This window comes from Euleptes europaea, chromosome 2 (genome assembly GCF_029931775.1).
Source record: "Euleptes europaea isolate rEulEur1 chromosome 2, rEulEur1.hap1, whole genome shotgun sequence".
NCBI classification, from domain to species: domain Eukaryota; kingdom Metazoa; phylum Chordata; class Lepidosauria; order Squamata; family Sphaerodactylidae; genus Euleptes; species Euleptes europaea.
Window position 1 is genome coordinate 136,787,651 of NC_079313.1, and position 8,261 is coordinate 136,795,911.

The 8,261-nt window shown below is 47.7% G+C and overlaps 1 non-coding gene across 1 annotated transcript; it reads right to left on the reverse strand.

Annotated features, from left to right (window-relative positions):
* Positions 1-7,925: 7,925 nt before the first annotated feature.
* Positions 7,926-8,000, reverse strand: TRNAV-AAC (transfer RNA valine (anticodon AAC)). The gene has a single exon. It is a non-coding gene; the product is annotated as a tRNA-Val (tRNA).
* Positions 8,001-8,261: the final 261 nt, after the last annotated feature.

Genomic DNA, 8,261 nt, shown 5'->3' on the forward strand with positions numbered 1-8,261 from the left:
CCTTGCATTTCCAGTTAAAAGGACCAGGCAGTAAGTGATGTGAAAGACCTCTGCCGGAGAGCCGCTGCCGGTCTGAGTAGACAATACTGACCTTGAAGAACCGAGAGTCTGATTCATGTGACCTTTGAAAGGGGCTGTGGCTCAGTGGTAGAGTATCTGCTGGGCTTTGCAGAAGGTCTCAGGTTCAATCCTCCAGTTAAAAGGATTAGGCAGTAGGTGGTATGGAATACCTCCGCTGGAGACCCCAGAGAACTGAGTAGACTTTGATTGACCAAGGGTCTGATTCAGTATAAGGCAGCTTCATGTAACCGTGTGAAGAACCAGCCATTTCTCAGCCATTCCATCAGTGGATTCCACAGCAAGTTTTGCATGGGTTATGTGCCCAGTGTTTCACTGTTGTATGGTGTGCTGACCTCCCCTCTACTGTAACTCTTGTCTTTTCTTGGGGATATTTCATTGGGAGAAGTCATGGTTTTCTATCTTGTTTTGGAACTGCTCTTCAACAAAAACTACGAAACCCATCACGTGCTGCTGTTTCATACGAACTTTCACTAGGAAAAGGCCAGGGCAACCGAGTTTCCTTTAGAACTGCCAAACATTTGGAGAAATTAGAGTTGGAAAACATTGCAAGAGCCTTTTCACGCCAGTTTAAAAAAACAAAAGGAAAACAAAACAATAGAAGCCATTTCGACAGAGTCCTAATTAGGACACTACCAGCGCAATCCTATGCAGAGTCATTCCGGTCTAAGCCCATTGAAATGAATGGGCTTAGACTGGAGTCAGTCCGTTTAGGATCGCACTGCAAGAGCTTATTTGGAAGAGGTTATCTACAAATTTTCCAGGGCTTGCAGCTGTGTGTTTCTGCGGGTGTATGGAACACTGAAACTGTTTTAATGTCCCTTGACCGCCCCACCCCAAGGCATTCTGGGGACTGTAGTTTTCTGAGGATGTTAAGAACGCCCTCTGCTGCCCTACTCTCCCTGACCCCGGCACCAAAGAGAGCTGCCCCCATTCACACTTCCTTCATTGAGACTGTTTCTGTGTCTTCCTGCGGTGCCACACCTCGCAACAGGGGCGACTGGGGGCGAAAACGCATGGTCGCTTTAGCCTCCATTATTCCCTGTTTCAGCCGGGATTCAGCCAGGATCGAATGCACGTTCGGCGAAAACGCATGTGTTCGATCCTGGCTGAATCCTGGCTGAAACAGGGAATAAAGGAGGCTAAAGCGACCATGCCTCCCTCCCTGCCCCCATGGCCTTCCCCCAACTATGGGTACCAACCTCCAGGTGGGGTCTGGAGATCTCCTGGAATTACAGTTGATCTCCAGATGAGGAGGAGGAGGAGGAGGAAGAGAAGAAGAAGAGGAAGAAGGAGGAGGAGGAGGAAGAAGAAGAAGAAGAAGAGCTGGTTTTTATATGCCAACTTTCTCTACCACTTAAGGGAGACTCAAACTGGCTTACAATCACCTTCCCTTTTCTCTCCCCACAACAGACACCCTGTGAGGTGTCTGAGAAAGTGTGACTAGCCCAAGGTCACCCAGCTGGCTTCAGATGTAGGAGTGGGGAAACCAACCCAGTTCACCAGATTAGCCTCCTCCGCTCATATGGAGGAGTGGGGAATCACAGATCAGAGTCCACTGCTCCAAACCACTGTTTTTAACCACTACACCACACTGGCTACACTTCTGCACCTGCTGCTCTTTATTATGCGCCAGATTTACAAGGTGTTAACAGGGCCGGCATCTGTTCCCACTGAGATGCAAAGTCTCAAGGTGCGGCAAAATAAATTGCATAAATTGAAACCAAACCAGAAGGCCCTGCAAGGAAACCTATCCTGGCCAAACATCAGGCAGGCAGCGGCAGGTAGCTGAGCATGGGGGGGGGGGGGCAGTCTCTTAAATTTTCTGCTCTGCTGAATTAAGGAGAGCTGATTTTTTTTGTTTCATTTCCCGCCCCCCAAAGAGGGCATTTCAAAAGAGGCCAAGGGGTCTGAAAAAAAGGAAACCCATCTACCAACCTTTCATATATATTTTCCACACCATTCTTCCCTAGCTCTGCTGCTGCTGCTTTGACACTGTTTTTTTTTAATTGAATGAGCTTTTCCCCTGTATGATCCTAGCCTGTAAAGGATCACATTGTGCAGGGGGTTGGACTAGATGACACTGGTGTCCCTTCCAGCTCTATGATTCTTGAAAGGTGATGACATCAAATTGTGTGCGTGTGTGTGTGTTAAGTGCCATCAAGTCTCTTCTGACTCACGGCGACCCTATGAATCAATGTCCTCCAAAATGTCCTCTCTTTGACAGCCTTGCTCAGATCTTGCAAACTGAGGGCTGTGGCTTCCTTTATTGACTCAATCCATCTCTTGTTGGGTCTTCCTCTTTTCCTGCTGCCCTCAACGTTTCCTAGCATGACTGTCTTTTCCAGTGACACTTGCCTTCCCACCCTCCTCAAGCTCCACCCCCCAAAATCTCAGGTATATACCAACCCAGAGCTGATAACCCTATACTGTCTGCAGCAAGTATAGCAATATAGAAGCCAGCTACGGAAGGCTCTCTGTGATCGAAATCTCCTGTGCAGGTTTGTGTTTGCGTGTTAAGTGCTGTCAAGTCGCTTCCGACTCATTGCGACCCTATAAATGAAAGTCCTCCAAAATGTCCTATCTTTAACAGCCTTGCTCAGGTCTTGCAAACTGAGGGCCGTGGCTTCCTTTATAAAGTCAATCCATCTCTAGAACCCACTGCTTTGTCTTTTTGGTGTCCATGACATTCTCCTCCAACACCACTTTTCAAAGGAGTGTACTTTCTTCCTATCAGCTTTCTTCATTGTCCAGCTTTCACATCCATCCATACTAATAGGGAATATGATGGCATGAATTAACTTGATCTCGGTTGCCAGTGACACATCCTTCCACTTAAGAATAGACTTTGATGGAAAGCAGGTTTGCTTTCCATCAAAGTCTGTTTCCCAGGGAAATGGCTTAGGAAGGGTCCTGATTTGGGACATGAAAAAGGAGCTTGCAAGCAAGTAATTTCGGCATCGGTTTCTCTTGGGGTTAGGCTGGGTTAAACTAAGTGGGGCCGGGGGAGTAGACAGGTGGCACATTGATTTAAAAGATTCAGATGTTCTTGCCTGGCCATATTTTCAGCTTGGATGCTTGGACGGAGTTCAAGATTTCTTGCCCCAGTTTGGCAGTCCAAGAGTAAGGGGTGTCAGGATACCAGTGGAAATGAGATATTTATAGCTCCTTGGATTTTTCTCCATCAAATATGTTCCAAATAAACAGAGGCCCTTTCATCTGGATATTTGCGTAATGAATCTAATTTGGCCGTTGAAAAGCCAGATGGAAAAGATATTATCCCCTCAATGGTAGAGGGACAACATTTCATGGTTCTGTAGACTCAGGGAATGAAGAAAAAACTGCTGAACCGTCAAGGGCCCCCCCAAAAAAATTCTGGGACTCCAGGACACTCAAGCGCCTTAATTGGTAGCAGTTACACAACTGAGAAAAGCTGTTCACACAAGATGCAATTCGACTTACTTGTTTAAGTCGCTAATCAATGAAGTGGTACTTTGCAACTGGACTCGATCCCCGACCCCCAACAGCATACCATAAAACAAGGTTAAAAATCATATACGATGCATCGTAAAATCTGAAACAGTCTGCTGCCAATGTCTGAAAAACAGGAATAGCTTAAAAAAATTATGGGCAACCAGATGGACGCCTGAATTCTCCCTAGAAGCTAAAATGACCAAACTGAGGATGTCGTACTTTGGTCACATTATGATAAGAGTCACTGGAGGAGGAGGAGGAGGAGGAGGAGGAGGAGGAGAAGGTGGAGGAGGAGGAGGAGGAGGAGGAGGAGGAGGAGGAGGAGGAGGAGGAGGAGGAGGAGAAGAAGAAGAAGAAGAAGAAGAAGAAGAAGAGCTGGTTTTTATATGCCAACTTTCTCTACCACTTAAGGGAGACTCAAACCGGCTCACAATCACCTTCCCTTCCCCTCCCCACAGCAGACACCCTGTGAGGTAGGTGGGGCTGAGAGACCTCTAACAGAGCTGTAACTTGCCCAAGGTCACCCAGCTGGCTTCGTGTGTCGGAGTGAGGAAACAAATCCAGTTCACCAGATTAGCCTCCGCCGCTCACTGCTCCAAAACACAGCTGTTAACCACTACACCAAGCTGGCTAGGACAACCATGCTAGGAAAAGTTGAAGGCAGCAGGAAAAGAGGGAGACCCAACATGAGATGGAGTGACTTTATAAAGGAAGCCACAGCCCTCAGTTTGCAAGACCTGACAAAAACTGTTAACAACAGCATGTTTTGGAGTTAATAAATTGAAAGGGTAGCAATGTCAGAAGCCACTTGATGGCATTTAACTCTCTCTCACACAGAGAATTGACTAAAAAAAACCATAAGAGAGCCGAGGCTAGTCAAAAACAGTTAACCTAAACCAAGTGCCCTTTGAAAGAAGATCGCCTTTGTAGCTTTACAAAAGGCTAAAAGAGAGAGTGGTTCTGTCATGTTCTGTCAAATAGAGGGAGTTCCACGGGGTACAGTTCCATACAGTCCACCATCCAAAGCTGCCATTTTCTCCAGAGGAAGTAGTCTCTGTGGTCTGGAAATAAATTGTAATACCAGGAGATCTCCAGGACACACCTGGAGGTTGGCAACCCTACTTTGGCACCAGTTGCCAACTCCGGGTTGAGAATTTTCCTCACCTAGACTATTGTGTTCAGTTTTGGGCACTGCAATTTAAGAAGGATGTAGACAAGCTGGAAGGCAGAGGAGGGCAACAAAGATGGTGAGGGGTCTGGAGACCAAGGCCTATGAGGAAAGGTTGAAGGAGCTCAGTATGGTCAGCCTGAAGAGAAGACTGAGAGGGGATATGATAACCATCTTCAAGTACGGAAGGGCTGTCATATAGAGGATGGTGCCAAGTTGTTTTCTGTTGCTCCAGAAGGTCAGACCAGAACCAACAGGTTGAAATTAAATGAAAAGAGTTTCCATCTGGACATTAGGAAGAGTTTTCTAACAGTAGAACAGATTTCCTCAGCAGGTGGTGAGCTCTCCTTCCCTGGAGGTTTTTAAGCAGAGGCTAGATGGCCATCTGTCAGCAATGCTGATTCTATGACCTTAAGCAGATGATGAGAGGGAGGGCATCTTGGGCATCTTTGGGGCATGGAGTAGGGGTCACTGGGGGTGTGGGGGGTAGTTGTGAATTCCCTGCATTGTGCAGGGGATTGGACTAGATGACCCTGGTGGTCCCTTCCAACTCTATGATTCTATGAAGTTCCTGGAGATCTGGGGATAGACCCTGGGGAGGGCGAGGTTTGGGGAGGGGAGGTACCTCAGGAGGGTGTAATGCCATAGAGTCCACCCTCCGAAGCAGCCGTTTTCTCCAGGGGAACTGATCTCTGTCATCTGGAGATCAATTGTAATTTCGGGAGATCCTCAGGCTTCACCGCTTGGCAACCTGAGCCGTGCCCGGCCAAATGGCTCAGGACTGCATTAAAATCTGAACCAGCAACAGTGCTAAGGTACTGATGATTCATGGTAGGGAATGTTGGGGAAAGGCAGAACACTGGTGGAAACGGGGTCTGGCTCTGACATACCCCGACCAAAGGGTCTTTAATGCGTCCAAGATGTGCTGATTCTCTCCGGGGGACGGAGCTCCGTTCTGCGCAGTGGTTTCTATCCACCCAGGAGAGTAATTTGAAAGATGGCCACCGGGAAATTGTTTACAGGACGGGCGGTTGCAGATATGCTGGCCGGTGTTTTTTGTTTACCATATTACTTTTTCATGTCAGCAAGAGAAAATTAGTGGGCATTGAAGTCCAGGCCTTTGAGGAGGCAGGGAGTGGGCAGCGCATGAAGGGAGCTGCCGAGGGAGGCTGGGAGACTCCTAGCAGGAGGACGACGGGATTTAAAAAGCAACCGTTTAGGATATGAAAACAGAGGGGTGCTCTCAGATTAGCCCAAAGGACAGGCAGAGAATTCGGGTCTTGGAGAAGTTCCCTGTTCTGGTGATCACTCTGGGCTGCAGCAAGAGGGGAGAGATGCACAAGTGCCGTTCCGCTGATGGAATTACCTTCCCTCTGGCTGATGTGATCTTGGGGTGTATCAACAGAGACATAATAACATCCAAATCGCAAGACGTCATAGTCCCGCTGTACACTGCATTGGTCAAGCCCAGGGTGGCCAACCTCCAGGTACTAGCTGGAGATCTCCTGCTATTACAACTGATCTCCAGTCAACAGGGATCAGTTCACCTGGAAAAAATGGCTGCTTTGGCAATTGGGCTCTATGGCATTGAAGTCTCCCCTCCCCAAACCCTCCCCTCCTCAGGCTCTGCTCCAAAAATCTCCACGTATTTCCCAACCCGGAGCTGGCAACCCTGGTCAGGCCACACGAGGAGTCCTGTGTGCATTTATGGAGGCCTTGCTTTGAAAAGGATTTGGCCAGAATGGAGCAGGTGCAGAAGAGAGCAACGAGGATGATCAGGGGCCTGGAGACCAAGACCTTCGAGGAAAGGCTGAGGGAGTTGGGAATGTTTAGTCTGGAGAAGAGGAGGTCGAGGGGGAACATGATTGCTCTCTTTAAGTATTTGAAGAGCTGTCGCTTAGAGGAGGGCAGGGAACTGTTCCTTTTGGCAGCAGAGGGCAGGACTCGCAATAATGGGTCTAAATTATGGGCAGAAAAGTACTGGCTGGACATTAGGGGGGAAATTTACAATAAGAATAGTTCAATAGTGGAACTGGCTGCCTATGGAGGTGGTGAGCTTCCTCTCTCTGGCAGTCATAGAATCATAGAGTTGGAAGGGACCACCAGGGTCATCAAGTCCAACCCCCTGCACAATGCAGGAAATTCACAACTACCTCCCCCCCACACACCCCTAGAGACCAGAAGATGGCCAAGATGCCCTCCCTCTCATCATCTGCCCAAGGTCACAGAATCAGCATTGCTGACAGATGGCCATCTAACCTCTTCTTAAAAACCTCCATGAAAGGAGAGCTTACCACCTCCTGAGGAAGCCTGTTCCACTGAGGAACTGCTCTGACTGTTAGAAAATTCTTCCTAATGTCCAGACAGAAACTCTTTTTATTTAATTTCAACCCGTTGGTTCTGGTCCGACCTTCTTGGGCAAGAGAAAACAACTCAGCACCATCCTCTATATGACAGCCCCTCAAGTACTTGAAGATGGTTATCATATCCCCTCTCAGTCTTTTCCTCTTCAGGCTAAACATACCCAGCTCCTTCAGCCTTTCCTCATAGGACTTCAAGCAGCAGCTGGATAAATCTCATGGTGATGCCAATGGGTAGCAGTTAGCAGTCATTCTGAAAAGTTTATGAACAGTCTCTTCTCAAATTCAATGCTTCACTTGGCCAGGATGCTCACTTAGCAATCTCCAGCTAGTCACTCTATTGACCTAGCCTACCTTACATAATTGGTCTGAGGATAACATGGGAATTCCCCCATGTGTACAATCCTGAGAAAGAAGGTTATGCCCTCTATTTATTTTTGTATTTATTTCCCAAATTTGTTGTTGTCGTGTTTTGTATTCCGGCCTTCTGCCTTTACAAGGGTAGCAATTTCAAACAGACACGATAAAATTACATTAGAAAACCATTAAAATCAACCCGCCCCCAACACATACCATTAAAACAAGTAAAAAACAGAGTTAAAATACATACAAAATACAGTTAAGATGCTTTTCCCACCCACAAGTCACAGCTGATTATGGTGACCAGTGGGGTTTTCAATGCAAGAGACAAACAGGTGGTTTGCAGCTGCCTGCCTCTGCAAGGTGACCATGAACACATGAAGCTGGCTTGTACTGAATCAGACCTTTGGTCCATCAAAGTCAGTATTGTCTACTCAGACCGGCAGCGGCTCTCCAGGGTCTCAGGCAGAGGTAGTCCCTTTAACTGGAAATGCCAGGGGTTGAACCTGGGACCTTCTGCATGTTAAGCAGATGCTCTACCACTGAGCCACAGCCTCTCCAGCCTGTCCCACAGAGAACCTTGAAAACACTCAGATTGATCAGAGATGTTTTACATGAACACATGAAGCTGCCTTATACTGAATCAGACCATCAAGGTCCATCAAAGTCAGTATTGTCTACTCAGACTGGCAGCAGCTCTCCAGGGTCTCAGGTAGAGAAAGGTCTTTCACATCACCTACTTGCCTGGTCCCTTTAACTAGAGATGCCGGGAACTGAACCTGGGACCTTCTGCATGCCAAGCAGATGCTCTACCACTGAGC